This window comes from Eulemur rufifrons, chromosome 21, assembly GCF_041146395.1.
Source record: "Eulemur rufifrons isolate Redbay chromosome 21, OSU_ERuf_1, whole genome shotgun sequence".
Lineage (NCBI taxonomy): Eukaryota > Metazoa > Chordata > Mammalia > Primates > Lemuridae > Eulemur > Eulemur rufifrons.
In genome coordinates, this window is record NC_091003.1 from 19,450,751 (window position 1) to 19,473,282 (window position 22,532).

The following is a 22,532-nucleotide window of genomic DNA, read 5'->3' on the forward strand; positions in this document are numbered from 1 at the left end:
CCATCAGTATGAGGTGTGGGGAGCTCAGCTGGGAAGCTCGGCTTCTTCTCAAACAGATTGTAAAACTGCAGAAACTCTAGGCCCTGCACCCTTGCAGGGGCTGCTGTATTTGCTCCCTAGACTGTGAGTGACTTAAAGAGAGAGATTGCTTTCTTTCTTGTCCTCCAAGTCTAATTCAGGAGCCAGCACGGTGTTTAGTGAATGTCTCTTGTATGAATGAATGAATGAAGTCAGTCTAGATTGACAGGGCCAACTCAGATTTCCTGAAAGCCTACTCTGAGCTGGAGTAAGACAGCTCTGCATACATCTTTTCGCATCTCCCACACAAGAATCACACGAAGCAAACATTGAGGAGCCCATTTTTCAGGCAAAATGGCATTCTAAATGATCACCACAACAGGAATAATATTAACAATGATGTTGGTGGTGGAGATGACAGCTGCCACTTCTATCCGTGGACAAGACATTGTGCCGTGCATCTTGTTTACATCCCCACACACAATCTGCAGCGGAGGGGGTGTCTTTAACTCCCCTGGTACAGATGGGGAACCGAGGCTCCTATGGGGAAGCCGCTGGCTCGAGGTCACACCCGGGAATGTCGCTGAGCTGACTTGCGGCGGCAGATCTGACTGCTGCCTGCGAGGCTCCTGATCGCTGCCCTGAACCACGGCGCTGCCCGCGTGCTGGTTCTCGCATGACAGGGAGGCCCGTGAGTAGACGGAGGGGCCTCTGCCGTTTCAGCTGGGACGGGTCACAGGCTGGGGCAGGACAGGGCAGCAGGGGCAAGCTGCCTCCCCGCCCGCAGAGGTCCCATCCCAGCCTCTTCCCAGCAGCAGGCCGGGAGCCCTGGTGTGCCCGGCGCCCCCGTGATTGGCAGCCTGCAGATGGCAGGGGTGCCTTGGAATTTATTATCCAAGCATGCCTTTCCGAGGGGGCCTCACTGCCTGACACTGCTTTATCGGGAAGCTGGGAATGGTTAGCTGAGCCCATCTGTTAGCCAAAGAGGGGAAACTCAGTGGGTGGGGAAGTCTGTGGAGTCATTTCAAAGGAATTTCTCTGATACAGAGGCCAGGGTGGAAGGTTATCTGCCTGCCCGGCTCGGGGGTGGTGTGTGTATGTTTCGGGGGGTGGGGTGAGTCCTCCTTCCTTGTTTTAAGCCAAAAACGGCTGAAGCCCTTTCCCCCTTTGAGAAACAACTTTAACTCTGCAACGATCCTCCGTCGCTCAAACCCACCGCATTAGCATCCTCAGTGTCTTGGTGACGAATCTAGGACAGATGGGGATAAATGCAGCGATCTGAATTAATACCAGGGTCGCTAATGAATCCAGGAGCCGGGAAATAATTAGGAGAAGTTACTGCTCCCAACATGGTGAAGGGAAGCCGCGTGTTTGATGCCCTCTCCTCCCTCCCCTCCCACAAACCAAGGTGCCCTGGAAGAGGACAGCGCAGCCACCCGGGAGTGGGACAGGACTTGGGTCTTAGGACTCGAACTGGGGTGAGGCTTCTGGGGCGTGCATGACAGAGGCCGGTGAACAGCCGGTGCAGGCAGGAGGGTGGCTCTCCCTGGTCGTGTCGCAAAGGTTCATCTGTGCTTGGAAAAAGGTCTAGTCTGGGAGCCCAGAGACATGGATTCAAGTGCAAGCCCTTGAACCTGCTGGGTGGCCGTGGGGCATGTGGTTCCACCCCCCCCCCCCACACTCAGTGAAACCAAACCATCACAGAGGGTGACGGTACTGCTTGCTGCTCTGGGGCAGGCCTGTGCTAAGCAAGTCACACGTGGCCTCTCATCTAGTCCGCCTCCGTAGCTCTAATGCCCTGTTTATCCTCATTCGACCAGGGACAGTGGCTTCATCAGCTCGTGCAAGGGCATGCAGTGGATGGCAGAGCTGCCTCCAAACCCAGAAACCCACCTCCCAGGTCTTGCCACGAGGATCCAGAGAATCGCTGCTGTTTCTTCCAACACGCTGACATTCTTCCAGGCCTGCAGGATCGGAAGTGCTTGCAAATGTTTGCTCTGCAATACAGAGAGTGAGAGAGAGTGAACTTTACTTTTGCAATCGGGCAGGGGACAAGGCTGGGCCCTTATTAGATGTGATCATAGGCTCTGCTCCTCCTTTCTGAAACTTAGCGTGATTGCAGTCGAATCATTCATTGAGTAGCTAATTGTTTAATGGCCATCTACCCTGCTAGACTGTAGGCTGTGTGAGGATGTCATCTATTTTGCTCACTGCTGTACCTCTAGTGCTGGGAAGAGTGGCCGGCACATTGTGTTTAGTTAATGGGCAGTAAGCAAATGAATGAATCGATGAAAATGAGTGAGTGGAGCCGGGAGGCCGGGCGCTGCCCCGTGGCGGCCGTTTCCTCTGGCCTGTGCTGCTGCTTCCTGGGCAGGGAGCAGGGACAGACTCAGCGTGCGGCATCTTTGAAATGTCGGCGGGTACTGACAGGCGCGCGGGGCCAAGGGGCCGTGTCCAAGGCTGACTCCGGCCCCCGCCTGCTCCCCCACCCTTGTGCAGCTTCGCACGGACACGCTTGAATAGCAACCAGGGCGTCTGGGCAGCACGTGACCACCTGGCTGCCAGGGGAGCTCAAGGCAGCCAGGGGGGTCGGGGGTCACCTCCGCAGTTAAGTCATGTACCTGGCAGGGACCGTGCTTGTAGAGAATGGTTCAAGGAACAAAGCGTTCTTCATTTTTCTTTTTCTTCCCTTTTTCGCATTTCTTCTTTCTTGGCTGTCTGGATTTAGAATATTTCCGTGCTGGGAGGCCAAGGTGCATCTGTGTCTGGATCTGCAGAACAGGGTGGGCCGCCGCGTGGCTGACAGCTGAGATGCTGGATCCTAGATCCGAGTTCCCCGGATTCAGATTGTGGCCTCTCCTGGTCCTGGCACTGAGAATGACCGCGAGTGACTTGATCAACATCTCTGTGATTCTCTTTTCTCATCTGTTCAATGAAAGGAATCATCGTGCCGAGCCCTTGAGGTTACTTTGAGGATTCAAGGAGAAAAATGCATGTAAAATACTCAGCACACACTTCTCATCGAGTTCTGTGAATGCAGCTAATATTAACAACAGCAGCAAAAACAACAATAGTATCATTAATTGTGGAAACAGAAAACTAGTCCTGCGGTTTCTTTGTGCCAGAGATGGATACAAATTAGTTAAAGAGGGCATTTTGCCACTCGATTTTCAGACAAAGGAGCAAAGAACAAGTTGAAGGATGCTCTGGGGGTTTTGCAATTTTCTATCAATTGCTTGAGCCTGTAAGGTCCCTGGAGTTCATGAGTTTAAGTCCCCGGAAATACTAAGGCCCAGGGAGAGGAAGGGACTTGCCCCAGGGCACACGGTGGCAGATGGGCAAAGCTCAGTGTTCTTGTCGTTCCTGAATTAACAGCTGTGGTCTGGGTCTTCTGACATAAGTGCAGCCTATGCCCCCAGCAAGGGTGAGTCACGGGTTGGCTGTGCCTCAAGGCTGACCTTAGGCCGAGAGCCAAGCCTCACAGAGACCAGGATCAAGGGCAGGAACTCCTCCTTGTGCCTACTGGGCACAGCACTCTCCCAAAGCAGGTGACACCCGTCCAGGTGTTCTGGTCCTCGTTCCTGCGAGAGGTGCGTACCAGCATGTTGATCCTCAGTTTCGAACGGGGTCTCCCAGAGGTGAATGAACGGCCCCTGGGTCACACGGTTCGTAAGTGCACAGCCAGATGAGTGGATGGAGCTGGGCTAAGTGTCCCTGCGTCCCAGGCATCGAGACACTTCCCGTGAGCTGCCGCCAGTCATAAAGACCACTCTCTACCCCACACACCTCTGAGACCTCCTATTTTGATGTCCAACCAGGTCTAACAATGACTTGCATTGTGACCTTGAGCAAGTTATTTCTGCTCTTTGGGCCTCAGTGTCGGCATCTGTAAAATGGGGCGACTGTGGTGTTTTCCACTTTGGGGATGATTGTGTGGATTAACTGAGTCTGTTAATGTAAAGCTCTTAACATACAGTCTGGCATATAGTAAATGCTCAATAAATGTTGGCCACCAACTTGCCCAGATGTCATAGTTTCTGGCAAGGTGGCACTACAGTGCCCTGCAGGGGGCTGGCACTCTGGAACACCAGGTATATGGCCCTGAGTGTGTGGCCACTCTCTGTGGCAATGCCTAAATGGAGGCACATGGCAGTGATGGGCTATGCCCTGGTCCAAAGGAGAAAACAAGTCAGAGGCTTCCACAGATCTCGGCCCCATGCCCAGTAAGAAGGGCCAGTCCAGTGCTGAGCTGCCAGGCTTGGGATCGGGAGCACACGTCAGCCCTTCTCTTCCCAGGTCCACTTGCAAATGGTCACAGCTGTCCCAGGGACCCTTCTGGAAATGGAGGCCAACTCCTTGCCTGCCAAGAGAAGCCCAGCGGAAAGGGGGTACCCCCAGGAGCAGCATCGGCTCTGGTGTGAAGATGTACCTGACTGGAATCCCATCTCGGCGACTGACCGGCTATGCGACCTCAGAAAAAGTCACTTCTTCTCTCTGAGCCTCAGTCTCTGCATCTATAAAATGGAATTCCTTTGAGAATGTAATGGGATCCACCCCCTGGAGCTGGGCCCTGCTTTGCTTATAGCAGAAAACTTAACGCCAAGCACGAAGCTTGACACTAAACGGGCATTTAACAAGCACGAATAGCTACCTCGATCAAGGGCGGAGCAAGAAGCCGGAGCCTGGCATCCGTCCACTTCATTCTCACGGTGAGAGAGACTACGATGACCCCCACTTCGCAAATGAGCAAACCGAGTCTTGGGAAGAAGGCCGAATCACATGTCCAGGGTCACGCACCGGTAAGTGACAGAGCCAGGATTCGAACACAGGCAGTTGGAAACCAGAGCCCGAGCCTGTAACCACCAGGACCCAACAGAACAGAAAGGAAGGAGAAGAGTGCAAAATGGCTACAACGGAGACCAGCACACGCATTGAGTGATGGATACGCGTCTGTATAATCAATGCATTAGTTAAAAGCGGAGAAAGCACACGACCACTGCTGTATCCCCCCCTCTGCGGGGTCTGGGGAACACAGAATTGCTCAGAGAGGGCCCCAGTCCCCAGGGGAGGCCGAAACTCTGAGGCGTCCCGAGTGATCCTCATTCTCACGCAAGAGCATCCAAGACAAGCTCTGGCCAACGAGCTCTGGCCAGCGGCCGCCCTCCACAAGCTCGTGTAGCCTATGTACCATTTAAAAAATATCTGAACTGGTTTCTGGAATTTAAAGGTTAGATTTTACATTAAAAAAAAAGCCCAGATTCCTGGCGTAGAAAAGTGTCCTCCTCCATTTTGCCACATTCTGGCCTCACTCTTTATTGAACGTTTCTGGCCAGCCTCCTGGGGGCATCTGAGTTTGCAAGTCCCCTGGGTGCGGGGCTCTGGGATGCTGGGGGAGGGGCGCGGCCCCGCTCTCCCAAGCCTCAGTGAGAGGCCCGGTCTTGGGAAGGTTTTCTATTCTCGCTCTGAGAGAGAGGACTTGCAGGGCCAGCATGTGTCTCTCGCAGAGCCAGATTTTCTTTTCAACTTTGTTTTCCTAAAGCAGAAATAGAAGTTTCCATAACGTGGTGCAACTCCACCCAGCCTCAGCAGGGCTTGGAAGCCGCTGCCGTTTGTAAGCGGCCAAGGGAGAGCTTTGGTCGGGAGCCCGCTCCTGCTCGCGGAGCAATGAGCACAGCAGGACAGCACGTGCTCGCTCCACGGCTGGGTTCTCCCTCGGATGCCATCGTCTGGGGGCTGGATTCCTCCGGCCACGAGAGAGGGGTAGGAGAACCAGAAACCTGGTTCCATAACTCCTTCCTCCCTCCCCCCTCCTCCCTTCCCTCCCTCCCTCCCTCCCTCCCCCCTCCTTCCTTCCTTCCCTCCCTCCCCCCTCCTTCCCTCCCTCCTCCCTTCCCTCCCTCCCTCCCTCCCCCCTCCTTCCTTCCTCCCTCCCTCCCTCCCCCCTCCTTCCTTCCTTCCCTTCCTTCCTCCCTCCCTCCCCCCTCCTTCCTTCCTTCCCTTCCTTCCTCCCTCCCTCCCCCCTCCTTCCTTCCCTCCCTCCCCCCTCCTTCCTTCCTTCCCTCCCTCCTTCTTTCTTTCCCTCCTTCCTTCCTTCCTTCCTTCCTTGTTTTTTTCCATTTGTCCATCCATCCATCCATGCATCCACCCATCCAAGGACTACTGACCACCCCAATGTGACAGAATCCTGGCGCTATCCCTTGAAGACACAAGAATAAACAAAACAGACACAAAGCACTCTGTCCTCAGTCTACAGTCCAGTGGGGGAGGCAGACATTCACAAAGGTAGTAAAGGCTGAAGACCGGGAGAACAAAAGTGTCCCTTGACACGTTGATTAGATTGAGAAAGCTGGAGCAGCAGGGTCCAAGGAGGTGACAGAGCTTTTTGTGCCATTTGAGTCTTTTTATTTCTTTAGTGTATAACATTTTATTAATCATATGACAAGGAAATTTAAGAGATGTTGGTGAAAGGGCACAAAATTTCAGTTGGGTAGGAGGAGTAAGTTCAAGAGATCTATCGCACGACATGGTGACTGGAGTTAATCACGACGCATTGTGTACTTGAAAATCCGCTCTCAAGGGAGTAGATTCTAAGTGTACTCACCACAGACAAATGGTAAGTATGTGGGATAATGAGCATGTTAATCAGCTTGCTTTAGCCAGTCCATAATGCATACGTATTTCAAAACATTATGTTGTACACCATAAATATATATACTTTTTATGTGTCCATTAAGAAAAGAAAAAGAAAAAAAGGTAGATATGAAAGAGAGAGAGAGAGAGAGAGAGAGAATGATGTATAAAGTATGGAGAGAAAATAAAAAGCCTTTACAAGAAGTTGGGGGAGTTGGGCATTCAGAGAAAGCTTCCTTGAAGGTGGGTCATTTGAGCTGGCACTCGGAGGATGAATAGGAGTTGCCTGGTGGCAGGTACAGAGGAGGGGCGCACTCTTTCGGGCACTAAGAAGAGCAGTGGGACCTCAGGCCCACCCTTTCCCTCTGTGGACCTCAAGTGCTACCGTCTGTAAAGTGGAAAGAAAGAACCTCCCAGCCCAGGGTCTAGGAAACTCCAGGAAGCTGCCGAAGCCACGTCTAAATCCAGGTGCCTTAACCTCTCCACGGGGTGCACTGCCTTCCCGGGGCTCGCTCTCCTGTCCCCTCCTGTCCCCTCCTGTCCCCTCTTCCCTGCTGCGATATTGACGGCACCGATCAACACTGCAGCGACCGAGACAAAAGAACGACAATTTCACATATATCAAAGCTCGTGGATGTTAAACCCCTAAGATACACTTTGTATCTGTCTGGGGGAGGGCGGTCGCCTGTACCCCATCCCCACCAAATTAATTACGGAGCCCAAGAAGGTTAATGTATCTGAGAGGTGACTGCCAGCTGCCCTGTTGTACTGTATTAGAATAACAGTAGCAGCTATTTCGTGAGTGCTAACTCTGCGTGGGGCATTTAGCCTGTGAGATCTCATCCCGTTCTCAACGCAAGTCTGGGGGAGAGGTAGCCGCTTGATTTTTGAACCTTACTCGTGAGACGAAGGTGCCGAGGCTCCAAGAAGTTTAGTTACTTACTCAAGTTTGCACGGCTACTAAGTGCTGGAGTGGGAATCTGAACCCCGGTTTTTGTTGACCCCAGAGTTTGTTCTCTTAACCACCAACCTACATTGCTGCCCATCATGCAGGGGGCCCTACCTCCCCATGTGTCAAGGCCACGAAAGGCTTCCTGGAAGAAGTGCCACTTTGGTGTCTGGGAGAACCAGAAGGCTTTCAGTCCCCCACTCAGAGAAATTAGCCATCCTCCACAAGTAGATTTTCTCGAAAATAAAGGGCCCTGGAGACATTAAAAGGAAACTCATAAAAAATTCATCTCTGAGTAGTAATTGCATCGTAAAAAGTATTGAGTTGGTGTGCAAATGCAAATTGGGCCATATGAATTAATGTTGTAAACAGTTGAAACGAGGGTGCGCTTTCAGAGACACCACAGGGAATGTCCTGCGCCACCCTCTTTAGTGGGCCAGGCAAAGGCAGGCCAGGTGGCCCTGTGTCCCGAGGTCTATGGGACATTTTCAGACCTCCAGCGATCATGGTGCCAGACTCCCACATCCTGATCAGCATTACTGCTTTGGCGCCTCCTGGATACATGGCAGTGCTCACTGTTTTCTCTGAATCAACACTCTCTGAGCACCTACTGTGTGCTGGGACTGTTCTGAGGACAGTGTTCCTCCCACATGAACTTGCTGATCCTGGGAGAACAGAGATGGATGTTCATGAACTTGCGTGTCCCCATTTTTAATCTACGTCTTTCTTTTTGTCTGTTGGCTGGGGCATTCGACAGGCACATATTGAGCACCTATGATGTGCTGGGTGGGGCCCGACCTCAGCTCTCAGAGCTGGTCTCGGGGGGTCAGGCCGAGGCTCTGCGCCCACGTCTCCGGCAGCCCCGTGGAAGGGAGCAGGTGTGAGAAAGTTCAGGTGGGAAATACTCGGGAACCTGTCCCTGCTTCAGCCACACCGGCTCCACGTTTTTATCATTTTTTGCGGAGTCTGGAATTTTGCATATGATTTCATGGGAAAAGGGGTTCCATTGCTTAAGGAAGAACAACTCCACTTAATGAGAATAAAGTCCAAAGTTTTTCTAGCCTGGAACCCAAGGCCTTGACTAATCTAGACCCATCTCATTTCTCCAGGTTCATGCAGACCACATCCCACACCTCACTGCATGCCAGCCGCCCGCCACGCAAATGCACACTGCGTCACAGACACTCTGCTCCTTCAGACCTCTGTCCCTTTTTCCAGGGTGACTTCAAATGCTTCCTCCTCCAGGAAGCCCTCTCTGACCCCCTCAGTGGCTCCAACATTGCCAGCACACCCGGGGTGTTCCCCAAGAACCCTGCCCCACCAAGCATGAGGTCCTCCTTCTGACACTGGGACCAGCAGTGCCCAGTACCAAGCCAGACATGGGGCAGGTCCCCAGGAAACGTGAGCTGAGCAAATGAGTGCCAGGAAGGAAGGGGGAAAGGGTGGGCTTGGGAGCGTGTAAATAAATAAGCTATGGACGGGTGAGTGCGTGGACGGGAAGGAAGATGGGTGGATGGGTAGACGGGTGGGTGATGGATGGATAAACAGAAGGAAAGGAGGAGGGAAGGGGGGAGACAGGCATACAGATGGGGGGACCCCTGGCTCCACTTTCCCCGAGGCCCCGAGGCCTTAGCCTTCCCAGGGCTTTTCCTGCCCTCTCCCCCTCCCTCTCTCTTCCCTCCCTCACAAAGCCAGCCCCTGACATGCCCTCGCCCCGCACAGTGATTACCCCTTGAGCAGCCTCCCGTATCCTGTTCCTGCTCTTCCTACAAGCAGAGAAGCAGAAAAATCCATCCTGACGAGGAGGCAGCCGCCCGCCCGCCTGCCCTCCTCCCCTCCTCCCCTCCTCCCCCCGCCCCTGCAGCCTGTAACTCTCGAGCAGTCAGGCAGAAACAGGCAGTCAATTTTTTCCAGGGTCGAGCGCCGGCTGTAAGGCACAGCCCTGCGGGGTGACAGGCGAGGCGGGGGCCGCTGGAATGGGGCTGCTGTTTCTCCGCCATCCTCCTGCCTCACGAGCCCAGATGCCGCCAGCTGTGTCCTTTGGGGGACAGACCCCCTTCCCACCACTACCACCACCGCCAGGCAAAGAGCTCACCTAAGTGAGACCCCAGCCCCATTAAACATCGGCAGGGCGGGACTCCCTGTTGCCATCCGTCACACCTTCTCCCCGAGCTCGGCTTCTCACCCACCCGCAAGTGGCCCCTGTTCACCCCTGCCTGCCCTTGGGGGCTTAATGGCAGGCTCCCTGGCAGAGAAAAAGGCACCTGATGTGCTTGTACCCAGCCAGGTGTCAAGTGGCTTCTTGCTGGGTGCGGTGGTGTGTCACCCAGATATCACCCTGGCTACTGGGCCTGCTGACGGCTCCCAACTGAGTCCCTGCTCCCAGCGACTGCCCTCAGCTGGAGAGAGCTGCCTTGTCCAAGGTCAAACCTCCCTCCAGTGACTGGGCGATGAAGAGGGGGGACACCATCCTGACCTCCTTGCCTCTAGTCGGGGTGACGTTGAGAGGAGTCTCAGCTCCAGAGCTCCCGGGAGCCCAGCCGAGACCTCCGTGGAGCCTGGATCAATAACACCCCAACTCCTCCCCCGCCCCCTCCTGTGTGTTTCCCTGCAGGTGTTAATCCTGAGTGCCCCCCCCACTGCACCCCAATAACCCCCTGCACACAGAGTCTCTGAGTCTCCATCCAGGGGAACCAATCTGCCGCAGCCTTTTTTGCATCCGCTTATTGAATCACCATGGCAACTCTGCATGGCGTGGCCCTTGTTCCCGTGTCAGGAACCCAAGGTTTAGCAGGGTGATGCGCCTTGTCCCAGGTCACACCCAGAGGGTCAGAGATGGGGTTCCACCACAGTGTAGCTGACTTCTAGTTAGTCGAGACTGTGACACCCTCAAATTCTCCCCTAGGAGACTATTCTAGGGGGGATTCTCCACCCCTCTCTGGCTACAGGAGCCCCTGAGATTGGGGCTCGCTGCCTCCGCTGATTGGGCAGCTCAGGTGGAGACACTGCTTCTGCCCCAGAGTCAGGATTCTCTTCCAGGGCTCCAGACTGCAGGGTCTACACTCGGTGCCTCTCTGACCTTTGGCTCTGGATCCTGCCTCCCTTTACCTGCCCGGGTCACCAGTGTTGGGGGTCGGGGGTGGGGGAAGGGTAGGGTGTCATGTGATGTAATCAGAAGGGCCATCTGCCTTCAATCCTGGGCTCTTGATAGAATGGACCAGTTCACTCTCCTCTGAGCCTCCATTTGCTCATCTTTCAAATGGGTCCTTTCTAGGATTACATGAAACAACATCTATAAGACTTAGCTCAAAGCCTGGCACACGATAGCTGCTGAGTAAGGCAGCATCCCCCTTACTTGAAGTTAAGCTTTCTGTGGTTTCAGATGCTCATGGGCAACTGCGGTCTGAAAATACTACAGTATTTTGAGAGAGAGAGAGAGAGAGAAACAGAGAGAGACAGACCACATTCACATAACTCGTATGACAGTATGTTGTTATAATTGTTCTATTTTATTATTAGTTACTGTTGTTAATCTCAGGCTATGTCTAATGTATAAATTCAACTTTATCATAGGGAGGTATGTGTAGAAAAAACATAGTATATATGGGGTTCAGTACCCTTCTTGGTTTCAGGCATCTGCTGGGGGGACGGCTGCAAATCCCATTTCCTCCTTTTATTGTTAGGGATAGGATCTAATCTGACGTGGACAGCCTGAGCCAAGCAGTATGGAAAGCACTTGAATTGCGTCGTCTCGATTAACCCTTGCAACAGCTCTGTGAGGTAGGTACCATCATCATCCCCATTTCACAGATGAGAAAATGGAGGCTCAGAGAGAGGCAGCGGCATATCCAGGGTGGTCAGGTGAGGAAGGGGAGCAGCTGGGACCCGGACACTTTCTCCAGTTCCGAAGCCCACGTTCCCACCCCTGGCCTTAACTCCTACTCCCCTTTCTTTTGTCCCCTGGACTCCGGGCTCTTCCAAGTGCCCAAGCCAGGGTAGCCCACGTTGCCCAGAGCTCTTGGATATCCCCAGAGTCTGTCCAGTGGGGTCACTGCAATTTGGAACCGTGTCCCCAGACGCCCGCTGGAGACGACTAGTAGAAACTGTGTGTTCTGGGTGTTGGGTTGCTCCTGAGCCCTCCATGCCGAAACTGACCCTCAGCTGCAGGAAAATCCTGTCCCTGGGCTGGGAGTCACCTTATGAAGCCAGCTCACCTTCTCGCAGGCCCTGTGCCTCCAGGAAAGCCGTTTACAGCTCGAATGCCTTCCAGCCAGGTAGGAAAGGGACTCGCTGGCTCCTGGTGGTGGCCGTAACTCCGTAATTGTGCAACATCTGGGACTCCAGCAGTCCCCATAAAGAGAAACCAGAGGAATGTGGTAAACTGCTCACAAGACCACAGGGACTTCCACCGTGGCTGGGCCAGGGATCCAGGCCGCTTCGCACGGGCCTCTTCTGTGGCCGACACGAGCCGGCTTCTGGACTAGGAGGTGGCCAGCCCTGGGTTCAGATCCCGGGTCTTCCTGCTGGGGCCTGGGCACCATGACTTTGCCTCTCCTTGCCTCAGTCTTCTCCTCCGTAAACTGGGCGTGCTGTTCCCCTTGCAGAGTTCTTTTAAGACAATCAGGACTTAGTGTAGATGGAGGAATTCTACCATTTTAAACCTTTGAAGATGTCGGGCTGTGATTGATCGGGGACACAGTGACAGGAGAAGGGGTGGGGACAATGCAGGAGACCAGACAAATCCAGACCAAAGCTCAAGTGGAGGTCTGCAAACAGTTCCTTCTGATTCCATCAGGACGGTGTGTTTAGGCCTGCGGCCAGGCCCGGTCCTCACGTCTGGACAGCTCAGAAAGAGGCGAAGGGACTTACCAAGTAGATTACATGGCACTTAGCTAATGAAATGACATCCCCCCCCCCAAGATATTGATCAGCCACTGGCAACCGTGGAGCTCGCAGCAGCCTCCAGACAGTTTAAAAAGAAAATCAGCCATTAATAAAATTGAATGTCTGGGGTGGTGGGGGGAGCAGTATGTCACAGTGGGGACTGGAGGAGGAGGGTGGCAAGAAGTTAGCAGACAAGGATGACCAGAGGAAGAAAAAGTGCCCTTCGGAACCCAAACCAGCACGGCAGCTGTATGAGAGATTTTTGCAATTAACACAATAACCGCTGCGTGAGTTGTATTTAACTCACGCTAGTTTTGAGCCCAGGGCCTCAGGAAGCATGTGTAACGCACGCATCTCTTTACCTTGAGAGCCGCGTGGTGCGCAGGCAACTCACGCTGCCATGCTGTGGCGTACATGTCACGTGATAGGGGGGCCCCCTGGGCAAAGCCCTATAGTTGGTTCGTGAAAATCTCACTTGTTGATGTTCTTATTGATACAATTAATACTGACAATTTAATTGTGCATAACTCACTCACAGACAACAATAAAAAAATAACACATTTTCCATTAAATTAGAAAGGACCATTTTGTTTTTGAAGTTTTTATTCTATTTTTCTAATAAAACACCATGGCCGCAAGGGGAAAAAAAATTTTTTTCTAGGGTGGCAGCCAATGTGTTAACCAGGTGCGTGAGAAAATGCGGACCCTAGAAGTTTGCTAAATGATAAGCGAGGGGGCGAATGTCGGCAGGGTGCAGATGGCAGAGGTCGCACAGTCAGGGCAGCCCCACCACGTGCCCCCTTTGTCCCACATACGCTTTATTTAAGGGATTCGCCACCAATATCTTTAAAAACGGGAGTTTTCATATAAAAATCTAGACTTCTGGAGTTTCTTGGAAAATTGGAAAGTGTAGCGATGCTGGGCTTGCGTTCCTTTGTGGCAGCAACGGAGTGGACCCGTAACAGCTGTCCCTGGGGGTGGGACACGCGGGGTCTGGCTCACCCAGCCCCCACTGGGTTCCCCGGATTCATTCCTACGACCTGCCGGGGTGTTCGGGTTTGAGACCCTGATGCAAAGCCTGAACTGGAGAATGTGAAAACGTCTCCGTCTCCGTGCGGGTGAGGACACGTGTGTGCGTGGGTGAATGATGTACACGCTCACACGCACGGTGACTAGAGACATCTATGCCGAAACAGTAACAGCGGCTGCCTTTCCTTAGGTAGGGCTTTATCTTCTCGCTCTTTTGTGCTTACTATTCTCATCAATAGACAAGAGACTTGCCTTTAGGAAGAGAATCAATCTGTGCGGAGCTGGGTATTCCGTAGGATCACAGATCACAGTGATAGCAATGTACCCGGAAGGAAAAACAACGGAACGCCAAACTGTGCTTCTCTGCAAATAGGGAGATCACGGACAGCCTGAATCGCTTTCTCGCTTCCCTTTGCTGCAAGCAATCTTGTTCGTCTTTCTAATTGGAAAACTGAAAACTGGGTACATGCAACTTAAAGGTAAACTCCATGATTAACTGATATCAACAGAGGGGCGATTTGGGGGGAAGGAGTCTTGTTGAGGGAGGGGCCTCGAGTGGGTGGGGCTTTGTCAGGCCCCGCCCCTCAGCCCCTTTCTCTAGAACCTGGTGCAGGAGCCAGTGCTGTGCAATGGCTGCGGTCTGTGCCCCCGGACCTCAGACCCCCAGCTATAAGAAAGAGAAGAACAAACTAAACGCCTCATAGGAGAAAAGAGGAGAGGACTAGCAATTTTTTTAAGCTCCTATGAGCCGAGCACTGATTGGCATATTTTCCCACATGTGTGTTAGCTGAAAAGCCTAGAGATTAATACACCAGGCTCTCAACTCAGCCATATCCTAGCTGTGTGACCTTGTGCAGCCTCCTTAACCTCTCTGAGCCTCCTTATTCTCTCTAGGAAACAGGGGTAGAACTTACCTTACAGGGTTGGAGGGAGAATTATATGAGATGAAAAGAAAGCATATAAAGAGATCTGTGCCTGGCACAGACAGTCAGAAGAGATTAGCCATTATTTATATGGTTGCTATTGATGTTCTTAAAAACCACCTACTGTGTGCCTGGCAGTAAGGGCCAAGATTTCCCATCCATTAACCAATCAGCTTCCTACAACAACTCAATGAGGTTGAGGCCGTGGTGCCCAACTTTAAGAAGAGGAAACTGCGGCTTGGCCAGGGCAGGTAACTAGTCAGGGGTGACAGTCTCCAGGGAGACCAGGTCTGTGTTACTCACAGAGGACTCATCTGCAAATACCACTGAGCTTCACCCCGAGGAGGCTCTTATCAATGTGTCTTTTGCACTGAGATCAACCAAACACTTGCTGTGTGCCTGGCCCCGTGCTAGACCCTCTCCCAATTAGCAGGGTGAAGTTAAGAGCAAGAGAAACAGACAGACTGGATTCAAGCTCTCTTTCTACCATCGCTAGGTGGCTTAGGCCACTGCCTTCACCTCTGAGCCTCGGTCTTAGTATCTGTGAAATGGGCATGCTGATCGGATCCTTATGAGATTTCATAGAGGTAGTTAACGCACATAAGGGCTTCATAGAATGGACGAAGGGATGGATGATGACATAACTTCCCATTTTACAGATAAGGAAAGTTGCACCTTGCACCTGCACCACCCATTCATTCATTCATACATTCCTTTGCTTGTACACCAGAGCAGCACGTCCCTCGACCCTGAGCTCCAGAAGCGTCAGTGGCCCCGAAATGCAAGTCGGGGAGAGAGGCAGGGAACAGGCCTCCCCCACCCCCGGGCCTCACTGCCGGGGAGGCAGCTGCGGCCAGACATTTGGAAGCCATTATAAACATCCTCGTCTGATTCTGTTCTCCCCTGTGCGTAGCTTAAAGCAACGAATTCCAAGGAATTTTGGCTGAGCTCCTTGGCAGAGGCAGACCCAGAGGAATGATGGAGAGCTCCCTCCCGTCCACCCCATCCGCAAATGGTCCTCTTCATTTCAGAGAATTTGGCACAAGAAGCAGTGAGCCCGCAGGCATGCTGGGAAGAGCTCCGACACCAGGGGGATTTGGGTCTCAGCCCAGACTCGGCCACTCCCTGGTGGAGTCACCTCTCTGAGCCTCAGTTTCCCCATCTATAAAATGAGAATGGGGATAGTGAACTCACCCATCCTACCCTGCTGTGAGGAATCCACAAGTCAATGTAAATGAAAGGCCTGACACATAGTAGGTGTTTGCAACATTGTGTTCATCTCCTGTTCTGACCTCAAGTTTGCTTTTTGATGTGATTAAGAAAGCAGGGAGGTGGATCGGACGAGACCCTGATGCAGAAGTGAAGCCCCTACCTTGCCAGATGCCCCTAACAAAGTCACCTCCCATTTCTGTGCCTCAGTTTCCCCAGACTTCTGCCTCTCACTCCCTAACTTTCCCTACATCTGCTGGCCCTGCCTGCTGCAGCCACGCACAGCGTGACACCAGCCAGCAGCTTTTCCATTCCCCCCTGGTCTTCCTCTCCCTCCCCCTCCCCGTCTGTCTGTCATCACCAGACCACGTGGCATCAGATGTTGTTTCTTCCTGAGTCTCTGCCATGAACCGGCCATGCCTTGGCCCATCTCGGCTCCCCTCCCGCCAGCCCCTTCTCTCTGTGTTCACATTTGATGTTTTCTTCCTTTTTCCCTGCACTGGATTGATCTGACCTCCTGTGGGTGGGGGGATGGGGAGACAGGGCTCCAGGGAGCGTGGGTTATGTGGGCATCCTTCTGCAGAGATCTCTGTCTCTCGTCTGCCTCCCGCCTCACTGGCCTCTGGGGCCAGCCTGGTTCACCCCTGTCTTGTGGGATGGCCCCAAGGCAAGCCGCAGTCAGGCTAGAGGCATTCCTCAGGAACCGTGGGGTGCACGTGTGCGTGGGTGTGCGTGTGTGTACTGTGTGGGCATGTATGTGTGATGTGGTGTGTGTGTGTGACGTGTGGTATGTGGTGTGTGCGCCTGTGTTAGTATCACTCCCCTGTTAGGTACGTAACCTCAGAACCCCAAGAGCGGGGGAAGGAATCAGAGAAGCTGCGTGTGTGTGCATGTCTCCTGGAGCCTGAATCTCTGCAACTTCCCGCCCGTATGGACACGTCCTTACGTCTTTCTGCAGACATTTTTAGCTGCCATGTTCCTGAGCGACTGGCGTGACCCTGGGCCAAGCACTTTCCACTTAGCAACTCGGTGACTCCCCACACCCACCTCTGAAGTAGACCCCAATGCTGTCTCCTCTTTGCAGATGGGCAAACTGAGGCACGGCCACAGAAGCCTCGAGGTGAGGGTGCACAGACGCTGCGCGCGGGAGCCAAGCCCCATCCTCCCAGTCCTGAGACTTCGTGTGTCCCCAGAGAACTGGGAGGGCCACGTCTCAGACTCCGGTCCCCGCCTCTGGCTGGCCTCTGGGCCCCTGGGAGTCTTCTCAATTGAGTTTGTATTTTTCTAGTTCATCTTCTCTGCCTCGGAGTCTGAATGCTGTACCTCGGGGCTCCGTCATTTTCTTTCTTATTTCTTTCTCTCTTTCTTCATTCTCTCTCCTTCCTCTTCCCTCCTCTGTCTCTGTCTCTCTCTCACACCCTCTGGCCCATGACCTTGTCCCTCTGCCGTCTGCGTGTGACCCCCTCTGCTCCAGCATCTCTGTCTCTCTGTCTGTCTCTTGCCACCTCCAGCCCGGGCTGTTCGCTTCCCCCAGCCTCTCCCAGGAAGACACCACAACCCACACAGCCCAGATGCAGCCAGGACTCTGCAGGGGCCCCCGAGTCCCCAGTGGGGCTCTGGTGGGTGGTTTCTCTCCGCAGCGCGTCGTGGGAGCTGTGTCTGCAGTGCTGCCGTCTCTGTTCCATCTGGCCCTCCCAAGCCCTGGGCCCTGTGGATGTAGCTTCTACAGACAGTGTCACCTGGCTCCCTTCGCCTTGGCCTCCCCGGGAAGGTCCCAGAAGTGCTCAACAGGTGGAGGGAAGTGCTGTCCTCATTCTTCCCTGCCAGCCCTGAGTGGACAGCAGGGCACCCTCCCCTGCAGCCCAAGGCCCTGGTGGACACCCTCTTCAGGTGCCAGTCTAGGCCTAAGGGTGCTAATGGCTTCTGCTGTCCTCAATCTGGGTTCTGTCTGCCTAACCCTGTCTACTGTTCCTTTCATCCCAAGCTTCTGCAATTGACCCCCTTTTTAGTTGTTACCTGTTTTTTATTTTACCTGCTGTGACGTGGATGAGGCAAAGGACACCCTTCTGCCAAAACCCTAACACCATTCTCTCCCTCCTCTGTTCTTCTCTGCCCCGCTCCAAACCTCTGCTCACACCCACCCTTCCATACCTGCATGCACGCATCCACCCTTCCATACCTGCATGCACGCACCCACCCTTCCATACCTGCATGCACGCACCCATCCTTCCATACCTGCATGCACGCATCCACCCTTCCATACCTGCGTGCATCCATCCACCCTTCCATACCCGCATGCACGCACCCACCCTTCCATACCTGCATGCACGCACCCACCCTTCCATACCTGCATGCACGCACCCACCCTTCCATACCTGCATACACGCACCCACCCTTCCATACCTGCATGCATCCATCCACCCTTCCATACCTGCATGCACCCATCCACCCTTCCATACCTGCGTGCACGCATCCACCCTTCCATACCTGCATGCACGCATCCACCCTTCCATACCTGCATGCACGCATCCACCCTTCCATACCTGCATGCACGCATCCATCCTTGCAGATCTGCATGCATCCATCCACCTTTCCATACCTGCACGCACGCATCCACCCTTCCATACCTGCGTGCACGCACCCACCCTTCCATACCTGCATGCACGCACCCACCCTTCCATACCTGCGTGCACGCACCCACCCTTCCATACCTGTGTGCACGCATCCACCCTTCCATACCTGCGTGCACCCATCCACCCTTCCATACCTGCGTGCACGCACCCACCCTTCCATACCTGCATGCACCCATGGGAAGAGCTCCGACACCAGGGGGATTTGGGTCTCAGCCCAGACTCGGCCACTCCCTGGTGGAGTCACCTCTCTGAGCCTCAGTTTCCCCATCTATAAAATGGGAACGGGGATAGTGAACTCACCCATCCTACCCTGCTGTGAGGAATCCACAAGTCAATGTAAATGAAAGGCCTGACACATAGTAGGTGTTTGCAACATTGTGTTCATCTCCTGTTCTGACCTCAAGTTTGCTTTTTGATGTGATTAAGAAAGCAGGGAGGTGGATCGGACGAGACCTTGATGCAGAAGTGAAGCCCCTACCTTGCCATACCTGCATGCACGCATCCACCCTTCCATACCTGCATGCACGCATCCATCCTTGCAGATCTGCATGCATCCATCCACCCTTCCATACCTGCGTGCACGCATCCAACCTTCCATACCTGCGTGCACGCATCCACCCTTCCATACCTGCACGCATCCACCCTTCCATACCTGCGTGCATCCATCCACCCTTCCATACCTGCGTGCACGCATCCACCCTTCCATACCTGCGTGCACGCATCCACCCTTCCATACCTGCATGCACGCATCCACCCTTCCATACCTGGGTGCACGCATCCACCCTTCCATACCTGCACGCATCCACCCTTCCATACCTGCATGCACGCATCCATCCTTCCATACCTGCACGCATCCACCCTTCCATACCTGCGTGCATCCATCCACCCTTCCATACCTGCGTGCACGCATCCACCCTTCCATACCTGCGTGCATGCATCCATCCTTCCATACCTGCACGCATCCACCCTTCCATACCTGCATGCATCCACCCTTCCATACCTGCGTGCACGCATCCACCCTTCCATACCTGCACGCACGCATCCACCCTTCCATACCTGCACGCATCCACCTTTCCATACCTGCACGCACGCACCCACCCTTCCATACCTGCACGCACGCACCCACCCTTCCATACCTGCACGCACGCACCCACCCTTCCATACCTGCACGCACGCACCCACCCTTCCATACCTGCACGCACGCACCCACCCTTCCATACCTGCACGCACGCATCCATCCTTCCATACCTGCACGCACGCATCCACCCTTCCATACCTGCATGCACGCATACACCTTTCCATACCTGCCTGCATGCATCCATCCTTGCAGACCTGCATGCATGCATCCACCCTTCCGCACGGGGCCCAGATCTGCTCCCCAGCCAGATGGGAGCTCGGCAGGAGCAGAGACCGTGCCCCGATCTCCCATGTCCCCCAGCCTCCTGCAGGATCCGCTCTCAGGGACTGTTAAAATATAAATTAATGAGGGGAGAGAGACCATGGCCTGTGTGCCGGGAGGTGGGTGTATCCACAGCGCTGCCTGGGGTGCTGCAGAGGGCTCCACTCTGGACTCACCGCCCCCACCCAGCAGTCCTTCCTGTGGAGCTCCTGTAACCCTGCCGGGGCTGCGGGGGCCCCGACAACCGGGCGCTGCCACGCCTCAGCCCCACTGATTCCACCGCGCCTCTCTGCACGCCCCCGGCTCACGGATGGGAGGGCTCCCCTGCTCCTGGCTTCCGTTCAAGCTGCCTGGTGAACTAAATTGATTTTTTATCGTTGCTCTGGAGCGAGCTTAATGAATCTGTTAGTGACGGCTGCCTGCCCCAAACGCCTCTCGGTGCCCGCACCACCAGAACGGCTCTTCCCGAGAGGAGGAGGCATTACTTAAGGCTCAGCCCGTGCTCCTGAGAGCAGCTGGGCATCAGCTGGGCCAGGCCTTGCTTTTCCTGGGGTGTTTCTCTTGCTTGGGCAGGGCTATAATGTGGGCCAGAGAATGGAAAGCCAATGCTGAAAAAGAATGAAAGAGGTTTAAGTTGGTGTACATGTTTCTAGGGTCCAGTGGTCCATATGTCCATCCATCCATCCATCCATCCATTAATCTACCCATGTATGCATTCATTCACCTCTCTGTTCACCCATCCACCCATTTGTCCGTCCACCCACCCATCCATCTGTCCATACATCCATCCATGGCTCCATTCTTCCATGCCTGCATGCATCCATCCATCCTTTCAAACATGCATGCATGCTTTCATCCCTCCATACATACATGCATCCATCCTTCCGTACCTGCATCCATCCATGCATCCATGCATCTGTCCACATATCCATTGTTTCATTCATTTATTAATTCATCTGACCTTATACACAAGTTACTATGAAATCCACCATCCTTACTGTGGTCCACAGGCCCCCACATGGCTGTACCCCCACCTTTCTCTCCCATTCTCCCTCTCACCCTACTGCAATCACTCTGACCCTGCTCTTCCTCAGACATACCTCAGGCCCTTTGCATCTGCTGTCTCCTCCGCCAGAAATGCTCTTTCCCTTACACCCCCCCGGCTTACCTTCTCCCTTCATTAGGTCTCTGCTCAAATTTCCCTGCTTTTCAAGGCCTTCTCTGACCACTTTTGATGTAAACTAGCAATCCCCTGTTACTTTTTATCCTTTACCCAAACCTTTTAACTTCCTCAGATATAGGACTTTGAGGTCTTGCTTTTCTTTGTGGTAGAAATCCCAACTCTATAGGATGGGACTTTACTGTTGGATTCAAGTTAGTAAATTGTGGTAGAAAGACAGAAAATTTTTATTAATAGGTAAGTAGAGATTGGTTTGGATGAATGGATGGTTGGATGGATGGATGGATGGATGATAAATAGATGGACAGATAGGTATATAGATAGATTTGGATAGATGGAAGAATGGACAGATGAGTAGATAGATCAGTAGCCAGACACATAATGGTTGTTGGTGTTGTGGGTTTTTATTTGTGTGTGTGTGTGTGTTTGTGTGTGTGTGTGTGTGTGTTGGAGTTATGGCTCAATGATGAACATCTGCTACGCAGGCTCTGAGAAAGACAAATGAGGGATGGAGTCCCAGCTCCACATTTCACCAACTCTCTCAAATCCTCAGTTTCCTCATCTGTAAAATGGGCATCACTCTACCCATCTCAGTGGACATGATAAAGATTCACTGAGAAAACACTTGGAAAAGCACCTAGCATGATGCCGGCACCTCAAAGATGCTGGACTCAAACTCATCTTGTCCACACCCTTTGCTTGTCTTTTCTCAGTCCCCTACTCCTCGCCCCCAGCTGGCCTGTGGGCTCCTCAGAACTGTCTCAGCCAGCAGGGATCCCCCCACCCCAACCCCCGCTGCTTGAGAGCCGGGGGGTCACAGAAGCATGTCCCCCTCTCCGTGCGATGCTGTGTTCGCTGGCAGCCTCCCGGCGCCTAGCGCAGCGGCCAGGCCGGCACGGCTCCTTCCTCACAGCTGCCGAGATGCGACCTTGTCTATCAGGAGGCCCTGGGAACCCCACTGAGTGTGCTCCCAGCCTGGTAGGTGACATAAATATTTTCCAACATGCAGGTGACAATCTGATTGGCGCCCTCCCCAGAGTACCAAGCTCCAGGCTCGGGGCTGCAGAGGAGAGAGAAATTCCTTGTGCCAGTGAATTCTGCCTCTTTCCTCCAGTGCGGAGTTTAACTCTTCCTGTCCTTGATCTCCTTGTTTACTCCAAGTTCCAATCCAAACTGCTGGTGGTCGGCAGGATTTCGGCAAGCGTCTGCCGTGACCGGTATGGCCCTGCCCCCTGTCCCCACAGAGCCGACAGAATACCCAAGGGCAGCATCTCTGACTTGAAGACATGTTAGCACCGCCCAAGGGGATAATGACATAGTGGTTGGAAAGTAAAATTATTTTTTTTCAAAAGAGGCCTTATCTCTTAGAGATACATACACCAATATCCAAGGAGGAAATGACACAGTATCTAGATTGGCTCCAAAATAACACAAGAGGCAGCAAATTGGGGGAGGAGAGATGTAGATCAAACAAGAGGAGCCGTAAGTGGACACCTGCTGAAGCTAAGCGAATTGTATACAGTGGTGCTTTATGCTCACGGAGCTCAAACTTGAGGAAGCATCAGAACCTTCTGGGGGGACTTGGCAAATGCAGATTTCTGGGTGCCACTTGAGAGATTCTCATTTACGAGCTCTGGGGTTGGGGGCAGATGTTGCTGGTCTAACAAGCCCCCAGGAT